The 17,863-nt window shown below is 38.4% G+C and overlaps 1 long non-coding RNA gene across 2 annotated transcripts in view; it reads left to right on the forward strand.

The window, feature by feature from the left end:
- Positions 1–9,720, forward strand: part of LOC134737453 (uncharacterized) — a 69,854-nt gene extending 60,134 nt beyond the window's left edge. For both annotated transcript variants that reach the window (XR_010122358.1, XR_010122359.1), the window contains 2 exons: positions 9,077–9,136; positions 9,598–9,720. This is a non-coding gene — a long non-coding RNA (uncharacterized lncRNA). The remainder of the gene's footprint in view (positions 1–9,076; positions 9,137–9,597) is intronic.
- Positions 9,721–17,863: the final 8,143 nt, after the last annotated feature.

Here is a 17,863-nt window from a genome sequence, read left to right on the forward strand (position 1 = left end):
CCTTTCACAAAGATTTATTTTGTGAAACATGCAATGCCGTTTTGATAGCATTTTACCCACACTAGAACACTTTCAAAATTGGACTCAGTCCTCTCAAACATTGCTGCTGCTCTAACAATTAAGTTTATATATTCTTCTAAATCCTTTGTTGTCATTTGAACAATGTTCACAGCATCTTCACCAATAGTCAATTCCATCTCAAGAAACCACTTTCTTTACTATCTGTAAGAAGCATCTCTTCATCCATTTAAGTTTTATCACGGGATTGCAGTACCTCACGATGAGTCCCATCTTCAGGCTTCACTTCTAATTCTATTTCTCTTGCTATTTTCACATCTGTGGTTACTTCCTTCACTGACATCTTGAAGCCCTCAAAGTCATCCAGAGAGTTGGAATCAACTTCTTCCAAACTCCTGTTAATATTGATATTTTGACCTCCTTCTATGAATCATAAATGTTCTTAACGGTATCTGGAATGGTAAATTCTTTCCAGAAGGTTTTCAATTGATTTTGCCCAGATCCGTCAGAGGAATCACTAGCTATAGCAGCTATAGCCACTATAGCCTTACAAAATATATTTCTTAAATAGGAAGACTTGAGTCAAAATTATTTCTTGATCCATGGGCCATAGAATGGATGTTGTGTTCTCAGGCATGAAAACAGCATTCATCTCTTAGTACATCTTCATTAGAGTTCTTGGGTGGCTACGTACATTGTCAATGAGTAGTAATGTTTTGAAAGGAATCTTTTTTTTTTTTTTTTTTCCTGAGAATTAGGTCTCAACAGTGGGCTTAAAATATTCAGGAAGCCATGTGGTAAACAGATGTGCTATCATCCAGGCTTTGTTGTTCCATTTATAGAGCACAGGCACAGAGTCAATTTAGCATAATTCTTAAGGGCCCTAGGATTTTCACAATAGTCACTGAACATTGGCTTCAACTTAAAGTCACCAGTTGCATTAGCCCCTAATAAGGAAATCAGCCTGTCTGTTGAAGGTAGGCATTGACTTCTTTCTAGCCGGAAAAGCCTGAAATGACATCTTCCAGGAAAAGGCTGTTTCATCTACACTGAAAATCTGTTGTTTAGTGTAGCCACCTGCATCAATGCTCTAAGCTAGATCTTCTGGGTAACCTGCTGCAGCATCTATGTCAACCCTTGCTGCTTCACCTTGCACTTAAATGTTATCGAGATGGCTTCTTTCTTTAACCTTCATGAACCAACAAGCTTTTCTTCTGTAGCTTCCTTGCCTCACTTAGATGTCACAGAATTGAAGAGAGTTAAGCCTTGCTCTGATTTGGCTTTGGTTTACAGGAATGTTGTAGCTAGTTTGATCCTCTTTCCAGAGCACTGAAATTTCTCCATATCAACAATAACACTATTTTTTCTTTTTTTTTTAATCATTCATGTATTCACTGGAGTAGCACTTTTAACTTCCTTCAAGAACTTTTCCTTTGCATTCACAACTTGGCTGTTTAGTGCAAGAAGCTTCAACATATCTCAGCTTTCAACATGCCTTCATCACTAAGCTTAATCATTTCTAGCTTTTGAGGGAAACTGGGAGACATGCGACTTCTCCTTTCACTTGAAAGCCTAGAGGACATTGTGGAGATGTTAACTGGCCTAATTTTAATATTGTTGTGTCTCAGGGAATAGGGAAGCCTGAAGAGAGGGAGATAGAGGAGAGGGAATGGCCAGTCGGTGGAGCATTCAGAACACACACGCATTTATTAAGTTTGCTATCTTATATGGGTGTGATACATGGTACCCCAAACCAGTTACGATAGTAACGTCAAAAATCACTATCATAGATCACCATAACAGATATAACAACAATGAAAAGTTTGAAATATTACAAGAATTAACTAAATGTGACACAGAAACATGAAGTGAGCACATGCTGTTGGAAAAATGACAAGTCAATAGACTTGCTCAGTGCAAGGTTGCCAGAAACCTTCAATTTGTAAAAAATGCAATATCAGTGTAATACAGTAAAGTGCAATAAAGTGAGGTATGCCTCTGGATGTGTGTGTGTGTGTATATTTGAATTAGACTGGTTAGTTCTAGGCTGTTGAACTAGACCAGGTTGCCCAGGTTCTCTGCCTTTTACTTAGGTAATATATAAATACATATGCTCTCCTAAAACTGTAAAAGTTTCTTTGGTGAAAATCTTGCTCTTCATTCTTTACTTACCTGGTACCTTTTCTCCCCTTTGGTGATTGCTACGTGGAGTGGAATAGAGCCTGGCCTAATATGGAGGAGGGAATACCAGATTTTGTCTCATTTCAATTTTTTTAGAGGCTACAAAAAGGTTAGCAAAAGACCGTAATCTGAAGTATGGTGTCAGAATTCATTAATTCATCTAGGGTGAACCAGCTCTGTGATAATAATGCATGTTAACTGTACCTAGAAACAATGTGCTCATTCTGCAGAGCACTAGGAAACAATCCAGTGGTCTGGCAAACTTCCAGAATAATCCTTCAAGGCCAGAGCTTGCATCTTCTTATCGCTCTGGTAATATGGAACACCCAGGTTCCAGGGTGCAAAGGAGGTGATGAATGAATGGGCATTTGCTACCTGAGAAAAGGAATGGAGCAAACCACTTTCTGGACAAACCTTACCCTAGAGAGGAAGAAAGTACCTGTTGATGAGGACAGGTCTAGTCTGCACTATATTATGAAAAAGTCCCTTTCTGGAACATTTGTTTAGGATCCCACTATCATAGATTTGCATTATTTCTAGGTGACAAAAAATGAGATTTGTATCACCTTCTGGGTAATTATTTTGTTCACTTAGCTGAGGAGATGGCATATCATTTGCCTTTATTTAGGGCCACAGTTGTCTTTTTCCCTTATGATTTCTGGTTTGTAATTTCTATTTGGCCTTCCTCTTGACTCATCACCCCTCACTTTCCCTTCATTCACTATGCTTCAGCCACTTGAGCATTTATTCTGTTGTTTGAACAGACCAAGTTTGTGTCCACCTCAGGTCCTTGGTATTTGATGTTTTCTCCTTCTGGAACACTCTGTACTAGATCTGCAGAAGGCAGACTGCTCCTTGGCATTCTGTACTCATTCACCTCCACATATGACCCACTCTAAATTAGCCTCCTCTCCATCCTCTGTCAGTCACTCGCTATCATGTCACCTTATTTTGTTTTATCACTTTGTAAGATTAACTTACTCGCTTCTTTGAGTATGCATTGATTGGCAGTCTTTACCGATAAGGGATGCCCACCATGGACATTTGTATCCAGAGTGCCTAGAACAGTGAATTGCATACAGTGGTGCTCAATAAATGACTAAACTGTATTTTAAATTGATCTCCAGCTCACAGAGTTCATCGCTTTCTGAGCAGACTTGCTTCCTTATAGCTAGAGGTTGGCTCTTAAGCATTCCAGATTAAAGTATCAGTGGTGGAACAAATAAAACAATATTTTGGCTGATTTTCAGTAATGTTGAGAATGGTCACCGAGAGGGTAAGAAAGAGGTAAAAGAAAGAAAAATGCATTTGATTATGAGGTACTAGGGATTTTCTTGGTTCCACCTTTGTGGCAGGTTTAGAACAGATGTTTGTTGGAATAAAAACTGCCTTATTTATCCCCAAGCTGTTTGGTCTTTTCTTTTATCATAAGTGGGCCTTTGTGTTGGGAAGGAACTGTAAGACTTCCTGCTTACTCCAGCATAGACATCTGTTAGTCAAACAGACATTTCTCCATGGCTTCAAATGACTACTTGCTTCTCGTACAAACGGAAATACACTGACTATAAGGAGGCCAAAGAGAAAAAAATTTTTCATTGGAAATCCTTATAAGGAAAGCACAAGACATGTGCTTATAATGTGCAAACAACTATTACTTTGAGAAAAAATTATTAACATGTACTAACTCTGATAAAAATAAAAACTAAATCATTCCCATTGATATAAACTGTTTGTTTTTCAACTGGGATATTCGTAAGCTTCAATTATAAAATGAATGACAGATGCACAAGAAGTAATATATCTGGCTTCCAAATGCATGCACTGGAGTCAGGCCCTTTTAATGCCCATTTTAAGACTCTTCATTTTTTATAGGACTGAAGTAATTTTGAAATAGTCACTTTTTGGTTTTTTTTGGCTAAGATCAAGTGAAGTAATTTTGAAATGATAAACATGTTCTTTTTACCTATGCTATTTTATAACCTCTGGTTTACACAACCCATTTGATCTGCACTGTTTGCCCTGTGCTGTTTTACTTGTTCATCTTATACCTGTCCCCAGATATTTCATTTTTCTGGTGATACCCAGAACTGTGGCCAAGAAGAACCCTTTTGTAAAAAAATAAAGAGGGGCTTCTCTGCCTCCAAGATCATGTTTTTATAAATAATGGCATTTCTTAATGATCTGCATAGTAGAATAAGAATAATACACTTACTTAGTTCTTCAGACTTTTTTATATGTTAGAAAAAACTTTATCTTAAAAATGTGCAGCCTGGCCAACGTGGCGAAACCCTGCCTCTACTAAAAATACAAAAATTAGCCGAGCGTGTTGGCGCGCACCTATAATCCCAGCTACTGGGAGGCTGAGGCAGGAGAATCGTTTGAACCCTGGGGGACAGAGGTTGCAGTGAGCTGAGATTGCGCCATTGCACTCCAGCCTGGGCAACAAGAGTGAAACTCCGTCTCAAAAAAAAAAAAAAAGTGAAAAAGTGAAATGTACTTCAAACATCTTTTTATTCACCAAGTTAAATAGGACTTCTGGTTTGGAAAGAGCCAAAGTTAGTTGCATGAGAGTCCAACTGAGAGAAGATAAACTGGGAGGTGTCCCATTGGCTGTAGGAGTCCTGCCCTCTTTCAGGTGGTATGTACTGAAGGATAGCGCTAAGGTGTGTCTAGAGAAAACTGTGTACAACTTGCACAAACAATGCAATAAAGACGACTTGTGCCTTTATTTTATGACCCTTTAGGGATGTATGAATGTAGAAAAAATTATGGATAGGGATTTATTACTTGATGTTCAGGAAAACCTAAGAATCCATGGATGAGTCACTAGAGTCTGCGACCCACCTTGAAGTTATGTGCACAATTTGGTGTACATTTTTGCATGTTTATTTTTCATTGGTGGGAGTGGAGGGGTATTATAGCTTTTACCTGGTTCTCAAAAGGATATGTGACACAAAAAATGGATAGAATCAGGAACCAGAGCTATACCAGCATTTCCTAAACTCTTGTTTCAGGGAAGTTAATGTGCTAGGTGATGCCATTAAGTCCTCATTGTGGTCAGATAAGTTTGGGAAACATTGTTTGGTGTATTTCATCTATTGGAGATTCATGATAAACATCAACTTATTAAAGGCTCTATAATATCCTGCAGTAAAGAAGCCTGTTTTGCTTTATTTAAGTAGCATTTACTTGACAGTAGGTCTTGTGTTTGTAGAATACCTATAGACACCCCATGGGTGCTAACATTCCATGGAGCTGAGTTTGAGAATGAACTAGATTGTGTTGCCTAGATTCCCTGTCTCTCAATGTTAAGATCTCTTCTTGAATACCTGTTGTTGAAAGATCCTTTCTTGTGTATTCTAAGATGGGCCTTGACTGATGATTAGAAAAATTGTTAAATTTGAGGATTGGAAGGCCATCTAATTACAGGTCTGTAGCTAAATATAAGTCATTTAATTAATCCTCTAGTGGACACTTGAATTATCTCCATAAACATCACATAAAATTATTGTTTCCACAATTTTGAAATCCCTTTCTTGATAGAAAATTCACTAACCTCAAGGCCGTCACATCATTTCCAGGCTGTTCTATTCCTGACCTCGTTATTTCCCCTAGAGACTCATCTGTCTTCAAAATGATGATCCATCAAGCATTTGAAGAGAGGCAGCAGCAGCAGATCTTCTTGAAGTCTTTGTTTCTCTAGAAGGGCAGCTTCAGTTCCTTCACTATTCCCCATAGTGTGGGGCCCCTCACATCCCTGGCTCAGTGAAGGGTCCTTCACTGAGTCTCACACACGGCATTCTGCCCACCCAGACTGTATTACCAAGGCAAATGAAACATTTAATTGAAAACATGTAAATTCTCTTCTGTCCACTTTTCAGGAATGTTCACACGACTGTTTCTTTCTGGTGTCTGTGACCACAACTGCATATTCTCTGAGAATGAGCCTACTCATTTGCAACTGGGTATGCAGAGCCACTTTTGCATTATTTAATCCTACTTGGGCCATGGTTGGTGGATGCAGGGTGGAGCTCTGACCACAGCTGGGCTAATTGGATTATCTTTCCTGTTGACTGGAATTGGGTTATGCTGATCCTGTATACTCTCTTCTGGGACTAGAGGCTTGTATGGTCAGGAGTTGTGGAGGCAAACAGGTACTTAGAGGAGCAGATGAATGTTGAGAGAGAAGGATGAGTCCGATATGTAGGGAGAAACAGAACTCTGTGTGTGTGTGTATGTGTGTGTGTGTGTGTGAGAGAGAGAGAGAGAGAATAGCCACCTTCTGGTCCTGTTTCTTGTCAAGACCATTGCCTCCAGCCTTTAGGTTAACTGTGATACTCCTGATTCTTATAATAAAGTCTCCTTTTCTCCTTAGCTAATTTGAGTGGGTTTCTATTGCTTACAATTAAAATATCCTTGTCAAAAAGAAACTCCCAAATCTAAAAAGCCTTCAAGAGAATTCCACAGAGAAGATCATCCTGTCTTCCTGGAAGAAAGTGAACACTCATCTAGGGAAGAACTGGGTTATTGCAGAGTTCTCATACCTGTCTGTTTCTTTCCATTCAGCACCTCACTCTACTCTCACTCAATTTATTGATTTGTTCTACTCCTATGCCTCTGTTTATGCTAGTTCCTCTCCTAGAATGCCGTTCTGTGTCCTTTCAGTCTGTCCAAATCTTACCTTTCCTTTAAGGATGCAGTTCAATTAGTCATCTTCTCTGGAGCTTTCCCTGACCACTCAGTAAATACTTGTTGAATAAAAACAGCTAATCTGATTAAAGGCATAAGAGAATAGTACCACAAGTAAACATAAAAACACTATAGACTTTTAGCTAGATGAAAAGAGGAATTGGTAACTCAATAACAATGAATATACAGAATTATCCATGAATTATGCTGAAGTTATTATTATCCATCTTCATTCAAGGCAGTGAGGCAGAACTTGGATCAAGAATGGTTTTGGGCCATAGAAAGAATTTCTTGACTTTGGTGGGATTCACTTTTAGGGCAGTTTTTCCAGAGATGGGCTTTAAAATTTCTTCTAGAGATTTAAAATAGCAAGCATATTTTTTGGACCCTTCTAAATAAGTGACTTGTTGGAGCTGTTTCTAGCTTTCAGAGTCTATTCTTTAGCACTTAGTGCATAGAAAATGTTTTATAAATCCTTGTTGAATAAGAAGGGGATTAATGAATACAGCTTCAATCCCTGAAGTTCAACCATGAGACAAGTGAGAGGCTGGCAGTTTGCTTTGGAGAAATGCTTTATCTGCTGGTTGGAAGAGGCACTAAATATAATCTGATGCATACAGAAATGCATAGAATTCCTTAACTTTTAGAGTTAGGCAACAAAAACAGATTTAAAGTTGTTGTAGAGACAAGGAGGCCTGATGCTTAAATGCATGAGCCACTAAAAACAGCTACCACATTCCTGAATTGTTGTGCTCCTTGGCTAGGGTACCAGCATTCCAAAATCCCCAGAACACATCTCCACCATCGACCAGGGAGCCAGAATCTCTGCTATCCACAGTGGTATCATGTCATGCTGAATATTTGAAGAAGGGAACCACTACCTATTTATCTTTCTAGCTCATTTGAGACCACTGGCATGGTGCAGAGAGCAGGCAGTCCATCTGAGAATTAGCAGGAATTCAGTCCTGTCACCAGATCTCTTAAAAGAGTAATAGAGAAGGAAATGGAAACCCACTTCTATTCATCAGTTAAGAGATGCTTTATCTGTAGAAAGTGGGAGGAAAATGCCAACCACAAAACTCATCTTGGAGTGCAAAGTGGTACATATCCCACAGATGTGGGCAGAATGCCAGTCTGGAACCTGGAGCTTCTCAGATCTGCACCTGTGGGCAGGAAAGGACCAACAATGCTGGACAATGTATTCAAGTTGCCAGCTAAGAGCAGGATGCCAAAGAGCATAGTGTCTACCTCACCATGTTTTGTTAGCTTCCACTTCTATGGGTACGAAGATTGAGAGCCATGCTGTAATCAGATTCTCAATGTCTGAAGGGAGCAACAGATTCAGATAATTAGGCTAGCAGACTAAGTTGATTTTCATGAGAGGAAAACGATTTTTTCCATCTCAATTCGTGTTTATGCTTGTCATTTAAACTAAGTTAAATCCTAACAAAGCAATCTGGATTTGCAGTTGAATGATTTATGTGTGACTTAGGAAAGGAGATAATTGCAAAAACTATTTCTAATCTTTAGTTACAAAATGAACTGTATTCCTTTTATTCCCCTCACTCAAAGGTACTCTGGTCTGTGCAATAATGGCAACTCGCAAAGTGGCGATAGGGAGTGGAGATGATTAAAAACTTTTCCTTTGGAATTCTCCACAGACCCTGCTCAGATCCTGTGAACCTTCCCAGCCTCCCTCTGTATGAATCCACTCTCTGGTCTCTCTCCTTATTTTTTTGCATTGTGGTCTGTACCTTTGACAATTTTAGTACTTTCTGTTCTATTACCGATTTGGGAAAAATCTGAATTTCTGTCAATGCTAATGAGAAACTTTGGCTTTAATGATTCTTATGCTTCTCTGGTTAGGGTTTTATTTAATTTTGCCAACTGAAGTATGTCCGAAGTACAGTCCAGCTTCTTAGTTAGGTCAAGTGCATGAAATTAATCAAATACGAAAGAAGAGATCTATGCCCAGACACAGCAGGAATGCTCCAGACAATTGAAAGATAGAAAAAAAAAACCCATTCAATGGGGTGATTTATCCAGGGAACATAATGGGAAGTGGAGAAAGGTCAGGGGTAAGGGAGAATTGAATTTCAAAAATGATGTCCTTTAGACTGCAAGAGAATGTGAATGATAAAATTTTTTTGTTTGTTTTCTGTTTTGCTTTGCTTTTCTGTTTGAACAGCCAAGGGTATTTCTTTATGGATCATCTCTCTAGTGTCATGAAAACCTCAGATAGAAAGCTGTAAGTAATGTCCCCATTATGGAGAACCAAACTTAAGAATATCTAAGCAAGAGAGTTGTAGGTGGCTGTCAGAGTTGCCTAATGGCTGGCTTTCTGTTTCTTTAAAAGGAAACTAGTCTGTGTTTATTTTCATGGGGTCAAAATTGAAAAAAAATTATGATTACAACCTGCAGAATTCCAAGTTCTGTGAAGACAAAGAGAATGTCCATTTCATTTGGAATTATACCCCCAGGACTTAGTGTGATGCCTGGCTCTAGCATATATTCATTTACTAAATATTTATTATTAATATTTATTAAAAATAGTGTCTGAATCAATAAGCTTCATAAAAGTATAAGTAATTCCAGATTCAAAACACCACAACAGAATTTTTATTGCTAGTTACTGATAGATACTTGATAGATTTAGTCTTACATAGTGAATACCTGTGATATTAACATTGGTTTTAGTATATATTTCAGGGAATCCATTGCAAGACTACCAGGAAAACCTAATCAACAGAGACTTTTGCCATTCCAAAAGATTCTCTTTACTGTAAGACATATATAGTAATATTTATTTGAAATGAGCATTTAGTCTAACCCTACCTGTGATAATTGTAAGGATCAATCTATAAAATCTGGCTATAGGAAATAAAGATATCTGGACACTGATCAAACATTGCAGGGTAAAGACTGCTGGTATTTACTTCCAGTTATATAATCTTTACGGAGTCTATGTTGAGATGAACTTGAGAACTCAAGCCCTTTTTTTTATTTCTAATAGATCAGAACTTCATTGTTCAGAGTGCAAACATTGTCTTTTTAGCAAGGCTTTAAAAGTAGATCTTGATTTGGAATAATTCCTTGAAAACGTTTCTGGATAGTAGATGTTTCTTCTGTATTTACTGAATGACTAAATGAATGAATACAAAATAACTCAACAAATCAGAGAATATATTGGTTAGTTCCTCAGTGCTATTAGAAGGCAAGGAGCTTCATAAAACCACTACATACATAAATGGCAAGGAAAAAAATTTATTTCAAGTTTCAGTAACTTAAAGTTTAGGCCAGTTACTTCTGTTAGTTATCAGTAGCAGTAAGTAACAAATAATAATAGTATTAAACACAAAAGACAATCTGGATATGTTTAGCAAAGTAATTCCTAAAAGGAAAGTTGAATGAAAAATCAAAGTGCCACATTAAGCCTCAAATGAAATCCATAAGCCTTGGCCAATACTTTTGCTCACTTTTAGTCATAACTCTTATTATTAATTTCATTATAATTGTTAAGTGTCAGCCCACTTGCTGGGGGCAGGGATTTGTAAAAGGGGCTGACCTTCAGGAGTACAACATACTAATAAGAACATCTCACAGATTTCTGGATATAGAGCTACAATACAAAAATATTATATAAGGGACAGTTTTTTCTTTCAAAAGAAAGACAAACCAGCTCAAAACCACACACAGGCACACACAGACCACCACCACCACAAGCTGATGGTGCCATGCCAGTTCCTAACAGTAGCCCTAGGATGCCTAGTGTCCTAGTCAGGTTCACATTCAGGTTCAGGTTCAGGCAGAAGCAGTGATATTAAGCAGTGATTAGTGATCAGACAGTTGAGGCATGAACTGTCAATTTGCACATTCCTGAAAGAGATGGAGCCACATGCACTGTATGCAAAAGAAAGTGAATGTAGCATCATTAAGCTCTCACATCAGGTTTTTATCATTCAGTTTTATCATTGGCAATTACTGACTTTTTTAAAAAATATGCTTCTTTGAATTAGGTTTCTTTTGAGCAAAGATCAGAAATAAGTCACGCCAGATTTTTTTTTTGAGGTGGTTTGGTGATATCAAGTGTTGCTTTCTTGATTCTTAACATTTGTAAACACCTTTTTCTACCTGTGATTTTAGGTTTGGCTTGGATTGGGAAATGGGTGACATATGGGGCCCCTGATTTCCTGTGATTCCCTGATCACAGAAATGGCCCCCAAAATATGCAGTCTGCATATTTTTGCAGGGCCAGAACCCATGGCTGTGGCCTTTGCCCACAAAGCAACCAGCCCCCACAAATAGGAGAGCTAGTGTTTATTTAGAAATGGCATTCAAACTGTAAAGTGACAGGCATTCTGACAAAGGCATGGGAATGATGATTTGGAATTCCTGATTTTTCCCACAAATGGGATTTGTATGAAGCAACCTGCCTTATCCCCTTTTGCCTTCTCACACTACCTCAACCTAGGCTAGTTCTGAGTACTTTCATTGAGCTGAGATTGATCGTCTAAACCCAAAGCCAGCTGAGATTGATCATCTAAACCCAAAGCCAGTTTCGTTTGAGTACATAGGCTTGGCAGGAATGGCTTTTCCAAGCAATGGTTTTAGAAAAAATATTCAAATTGTTTATGTTTTTAATAATTTCTTTGTTTCTCCTCCAATCCTAGTCCAGACTTGCTAATCCCCAGCATTTCTACTTTCCTATAATGGACAATCATAAATTTCCAGAGAAGTAAGGGTCCCTGGGTCTGAAGCACAGTGCCGTTGTTTGTTCAAGATATTTGGAGACTGTGCCAAGTGCAGAACAAAACATGGTTTATGGCCTTCATTTGGCATTGATTTGTGCTACAAAGCTCAGAGTATCATTTCCTCCAGAGGCTTTGCGTTTTTAATGAGAGAAAATATTTCCAACTACAGAGTTCTTGAAGAACTACAATGTTTAATTTTTGAAAACAAAAACCTTTCAAAATAAAGCAGCTTAAAAATTTTTCATTTTAAGTTGTTTTTAACTAGAGCCTTCAAAATGGTCTTTCCGAGTAGTGTTCCTTTACTAATAGTCACTGGTGTTGCTTCCTGGGGGACGCAAACCAACTTGACACACTGGCTATGATGTTACAAAAAAATACAGGAAAGTGGTGTCAAGAAACAATGTGACTTACTGGCTTGTACCCTGCAACTGGGCCTGAGTCGGAACTCTTCCACTGGCCTTGGAGCCTCAAAATGGATGGAGAAAAGATGAATCACACAGATTTTAAACGCAGATAGCTTTTTCAAAGAAAGAGCTTCACTCAAGAGTGAGTAGACCAGCAGACTCATCATGTCCAATAGAGAGGAGGTAAATATAATATTTTGTGAAATCCATTGCAGATGAATTAGGATGAAAAATAAATTTAAAACCATGTTAGCTTCCCAGATAAGAGTAGGAATATCCACTGGAATAAAAAGGGCTAAACAAAGAGGACAAAATGAAAGGGCTTAACACCTTCCCCCAGAAAGTCACTTGTCTTCCAGAGTATTGACTTCCCTTACTCAGATCCTTCCTTTGTCAGGAAAAACAAAACAAAGCTAAAGAACAAAACTATTAGGCCCAGCACAAGTATTAATATTATTCACCCTTGAAAGAAAAGCTTGATTATGGGTGATGCTAGGCCCAATTTTCCCTGGCTTATCTAAAGGATTTAGAAACCACAGATTGCTGGGCCACAACCTCAAGTTTCTCATCTAGTAGGTGTAGGGTGGAGTCCAATAATTAGCAATTTTCTCAAATTTCCAGGTTATATCATGCTGCCTGTGCAGGGACCACACTTTGAGAACCATTGTTCTAGCGTAACTCATTGGTTTTGAGATCCAAGGAAATGGAAGCACAAGTGTTTAGGGTAATCTCGTGCTAGTTTGCATTTATTCTCATATATATGTCAGCACATGCAAACTATAGTAGAGGAAGCATTTGCCTGAATAATTCAGGCTCACAAATGACTTGCACTCCATTAAAATATTTCAAGCATAGGAAGCGTTTTCTAGGGGAGTAGGGAGGGGAGTGTTTCTGAATCACCGTATGACTTGCTTTATTGCCCGTTTTTATTTTGCATATGTATAGCAAAGTATTTTTTGCCTTAAGAGAAATATGTTCACCTGTCTCTAATGATGGCTTTACTCTGATTTCCTGTTTGTGCAAGATCTGGAAAAAAAGTTGTGTTAGGAAATGGGAATGTGAATGGGCAAGAGGTTTTCTAGATAAGCTAGTTTTAAAATATGTCCTGTTCATATTTCTGGTGTCATTAGGAAAAGGTCACAGGCAGTCTGAAGATGAGTTTATTGTTACCTCAAAACTGAATGAACCCAAAAAGTGCTTCTTACTTGTTTTCAGTCCAGGCTTTAACTAGGAAGACCCTGGAAGAGGTCGTGGAAGAGTCTTAGAATTTCCAGGATGGTGTTAGGACAATTGATAACTATTTTGTCCCACAAAACTGCACAATGTCAAGGAATCAAAATAATCTCAATGTTAACTTAAACCAACTCTTACTTAACGCTGATACAGTTCTTAATTCCTAATCTATTTTCTCTGCATTTCCAACTTTTGTTTTGTAAGCCTACAAAACAAAATGTATATTATATACATTATCATTTTTGTTCCTTATGAAAGGCCTGAAAAGCAAGTCTTAGTTTGTGTGCTTTACTGATGAGGAAGCTGAGGTCAGAGAGGCAAGCTAGTGAGTGGCTGAGCTGTGACTGGCACCCATATCTTTTAGATCCAAAGCTCATGCAGATGAGATAAATTGGTGATGGGATAAAGGTGATAAGGACTGTTTCCCCAAAATTTGGCTAGAAAATGGCATGAACTTATAACACCTCCTATGACTCCAATTTGATTTTATAGGGCATTACCTCCAGCTATCCATGGCTCCTTGACAACAGCTTCTCTGTGAATCTCAGTTCAAAATTCCAGAGAGAGAATTAATTGACTCAGCCTGGAAAGAATAAAAGAACAACCCAGTAAAAGTATAGCTTCATGCACTTATCTCCTCATTAGGGCTGAAACTGGAACACGATTCTTTGAGAAGAGAGTGGAGTGGGAGACAGTGATTGGCATTTCTAGGACAAGCAAGTGTGGCCAACATTTACCTGCAAGCCTCTTCCTTTGTTCATTCTTCCATGAACATTCATATCTATTTCCCTGCCAAGATGAAATGCTTACACTCTTTTTACTTCTTGCTCATCCACAAGGTACATTATATTTGAGTCTGTGATCAGCTTGAGTCATAGGTTACTGATATATGCTAAACATTAAATATATAAACTGTACTAAGATCTGCTGCCAAAGAAATGATGCCTTGTGGCAGCTACTGATAAAACAGGACAAACTATTTATGATTCATTCACCTGACCCTCACCAGAAACAAAGACTACTGGCCTTTGAGTGAGAAGGCTTGAGTTCCAGAGTCAGCCTTCCCTTTGACTATAAGCTGCTCTAGATCATTCATTGCAAGGAACATCTCCAGGTTCCAGGTAAAGGAGATGTGGCAGCTGTGGAAGACAGCCCTGCTCAGATTTCCCTCCGGCACAAGCCTCCAGCTGCTGCACCTTTGGGATCCACTGCAACACTCACTCACACCAAGTTCATGATCCCACAAAGCTGCTCCCAGCCAGTGGCTGAGCATGTTGTGGGCATGGGAGCTGGGCCTTTCTGGCCCAATATGGGGCTCTTTTGATGGGCAGTTTTTGCTCTAGGGTTCCTCATCGGCCTGGTCTTGCTATCTCAGACCTTGATTGTAGTCTGAGACTTTTCCTATTCAACCCTCCTTCATTCCTTTTTGATCTGAAGGTATCTCCTGCCTGCTGCTTCTCACTCTCCCCTTTATCTTCCATGGGTATTTCCCTCAAAACAACTCCTACATGTTTAATTTCATCTTGATGTCTGCTTCTTAGAGGGCCTAAACTGATAGAGGATGTAAGAATTCAGAAGAATTTTGTGGTACTCATTTGCAGGAAGTGGAGCTGGAATTCCTGGGAAGGGAAACTTTTGTCCAAACAGCAAGGTAGGTGGTTTCTCAGATTATAGTCCCTGAACTTGTATTCAGTTGGCATTAGTATAGGTTAAGTGACTCTAATTAGTAGAGGTTAGAATGACCTCAGTCTATACAGTAGAGTTTTAGAGTTCCTACAAGTTGAAAAATTACAGGACCAATTACATTTATGAAGTAAATAATTACATTTTATATGGAAGGGTTAATGTGACTTCCAGAGGTGCCTAATGTAAAATCACTAAGATGTTGAGAGAGCAAAGCACCTTTAGAAGTTGTCTCCATTTTCTTGACGTCATAGTTCCTCCAGTTTCAAATGAAGGAAAAGTCCCTTTCTAGTAATCTGTTGTGAGGGATAAGAGTTCTTGGGAAGTTCAGGCACCATATAAAACTTTGCAAATGGTGTTCTGAAGCAAACAATTTTTCCATACTCCCATGAGCTTTGAAGTTTTCTTTTTCCAGCTCATTCATAGTTAAGGCAGAGGTATGAGGACAGTCAGTGTGCTGTCGAATGGTGGATTTTGGTGTAGGATGATCTGGCTTAGTCATTTTATCAGAGAACCCAGAACTGTCAGAATTTTGAGTCTTATCTTTTGGGCTGGTGTATTTTCTCAAAGGAATCTTAAATCTTTTACTGAATTATAAAAGCCTGTGTCAGGTCCTGGGAGTCATATGGGGAGAAGGGTATATGTTGAATATTTTGAGGTGGGGCTTTGGGGGTCAGAATTTTCACCATTCAGTAATTTGACTTTCACTTAATCCACATTTTCAATATGGATACCTTTTCTCAGCTCCGTCTATCATCCCTGAATCTGGCCTCTATGGTTTTTGATTTTTTTTCTAGTGTGGAGAAAGTTTTTTTGCTTAGATGTGGAAGAGACTGCAGCCTGCAACAAACAATGAGGAAGAGGATTTATGAATGTACCTTCCTATGTCAACTTTTAATGAATTCTCTTGTCTTCAAGTTTGCCTTCCATGCCCAATTTTGGAGATACTAGTGTTTCTTATTTTTTCTAAACTTTTTTTGCAGTTATTTTCTTTTCCATTTTCTTTGGGATTTTTTGTGGGTGTATTAGTCCATTCTTGCACTGCTATAAAGAAATACCTGAGACTGGGGTGATTTATAAAGAAAAGAGATTTAATTGACTCATGGTTCCACAGGTTGCACAGGAGGCATGGCTGGGGAGCCCTTAGGAAACTTACAGTCATGGCCGAAGGCAAAGGGGAAGCAGGCACATATTCACATGGCCAGAGCAGGAGGAAGAGAGGAAAGGGGGAGTTGCTACAGTATACTTTTAAATAACCAGATATCATGAGAACTCACTATCATGAGAAGAGCAAGGAGGAAATCCACCCCCATGATTCAGTCACCTCTTACCAGACCCCTTCTCCAACTTTGGGGATTACAATTCGACATGAGATTTGGGCAGGGATACAAATCCAAACTGTGTCAGTGGGGTGTTTTGCTTTTTAAATTTTTAATTTTTTTAGAATCATATTTTTAAAATGTCTTAAATGGAAACCATAATTGTACATATCTATGGGGTACATAGTGATGTTTTGATACATAGGATGTATAGTGATCAGATTGGGGTAATTAGCAAATCCATCTCATTTATCATTTCTTTGTGTTGTAAACATTCAATATTCTCATTCTAGCTATTTGAAACTATATCTATAGTCATCCTATGGTGCTATAGAACACTAGAATTTATTCCTCCTATCTAGCTGTAATTTTATATCCTTTAACAAATCTCTCCCTTTCCCTCTACCTTTCCCATCCTCTAGTATATTCTGTTCTAATTTTTACTTCTATGCACTTTTTTTTTTTTTTTAGCTTTCACGTATGAGTGAGAACATGAGATATTTAACTTCCACTTAATATAATGTCCTCTAATTCCATTCATGTTGCTGGGAATGATAGGATTTCATTCTTTTTTATGGCTGAATAGTATTGCATTGTGTACATATACTACATTTTCTTTATCCATTCATCTATAGGTGGACACCTAGGTTGATTCCATATCTTGGCTATTGTGAATATGTTGCAATAAACATGGGGGTGCAGATGTCTTTTTTATGTACTGATTTCCTTTCTTTTGGGTAAATACCCAAAAGTGGGATTCCTGGATCATATGGTAGTTCTATTCATAGTTGTTTTTCTTTTGAAGAATCTCCATACTGCTCTCCATAGTGGTTATACTAGGTTACATTCCCAATAACAGTGTGTAAGAGTTCCCTTTTCTCTGCATCATTGTCAGCATTTATTTTTTGTCTTTTTGATAATAGCCATCCCAAGTAGGGTGGAAATGATACCTCACTGTGGTTTTGATTTGCATTTTCCTGATATCCCATTCTCTTTGTTTGAGCGAATACCTCCTTTCTCCCCACTCCCTCTTTTGGTGAGATCTGAGGTGGAATAGGAGGTAAATATATGTGTTTGATTAGTCATATTTAACTCAATGTCCCCTTCCAGGAGCTCTGGAGGGTCTGCTTGACAGCAGTCATTCCTATGGAGGGGGTACAGGGAGGAGTCAGCTCTTAAACTTTAAACGATGTTAGGCTGTGAGATCACATCTAACTTCACGATCTGACCCTGAAGAGAATGGAAAACCTTTGGCTCTGATGAGTATAAGTAGAGGTAGCTGCAGGCAGCTCACACTTCAAAGCACTTGACTTTTTGTAATGCAGCTGAGTTAATTTTTTGAGTTGCTTAGGATGATACTATTGTGGTAAGATGACCTATAAACCACCAAAAAAATGCTAGCTTGGTTTTCTTTGGGTATACAAAAGCCTCCTGAAACTTCAGGTATCCTTTAATAATTAGTAACTTCTTATTCTGGTTAAGTTGGGAGATTGTTACATATTGGGGGTTAATTAAGTAAAAATATTGAGAATAATGGAGTTAGAGGAAGAAAGCTGGATTGAATCCTGTGATGTTGGGTTGGAAT

Source organism: Symphalangus syndactylus, chromosome 8, assembly GCF_028878055.3.
Source record: "Symphalangus syndactylus isolate Jambi chromosome 8, NHGRI_mSymSyn1-v2.1_pri, whole genome shotgun sequence".
NCBI classification, from domain to species: Eukaryota; Metazoa; Chordata; class Mammalia; order Primates; family Hylobatidae; genus Symphalangus; species Symphalangus syndactylus.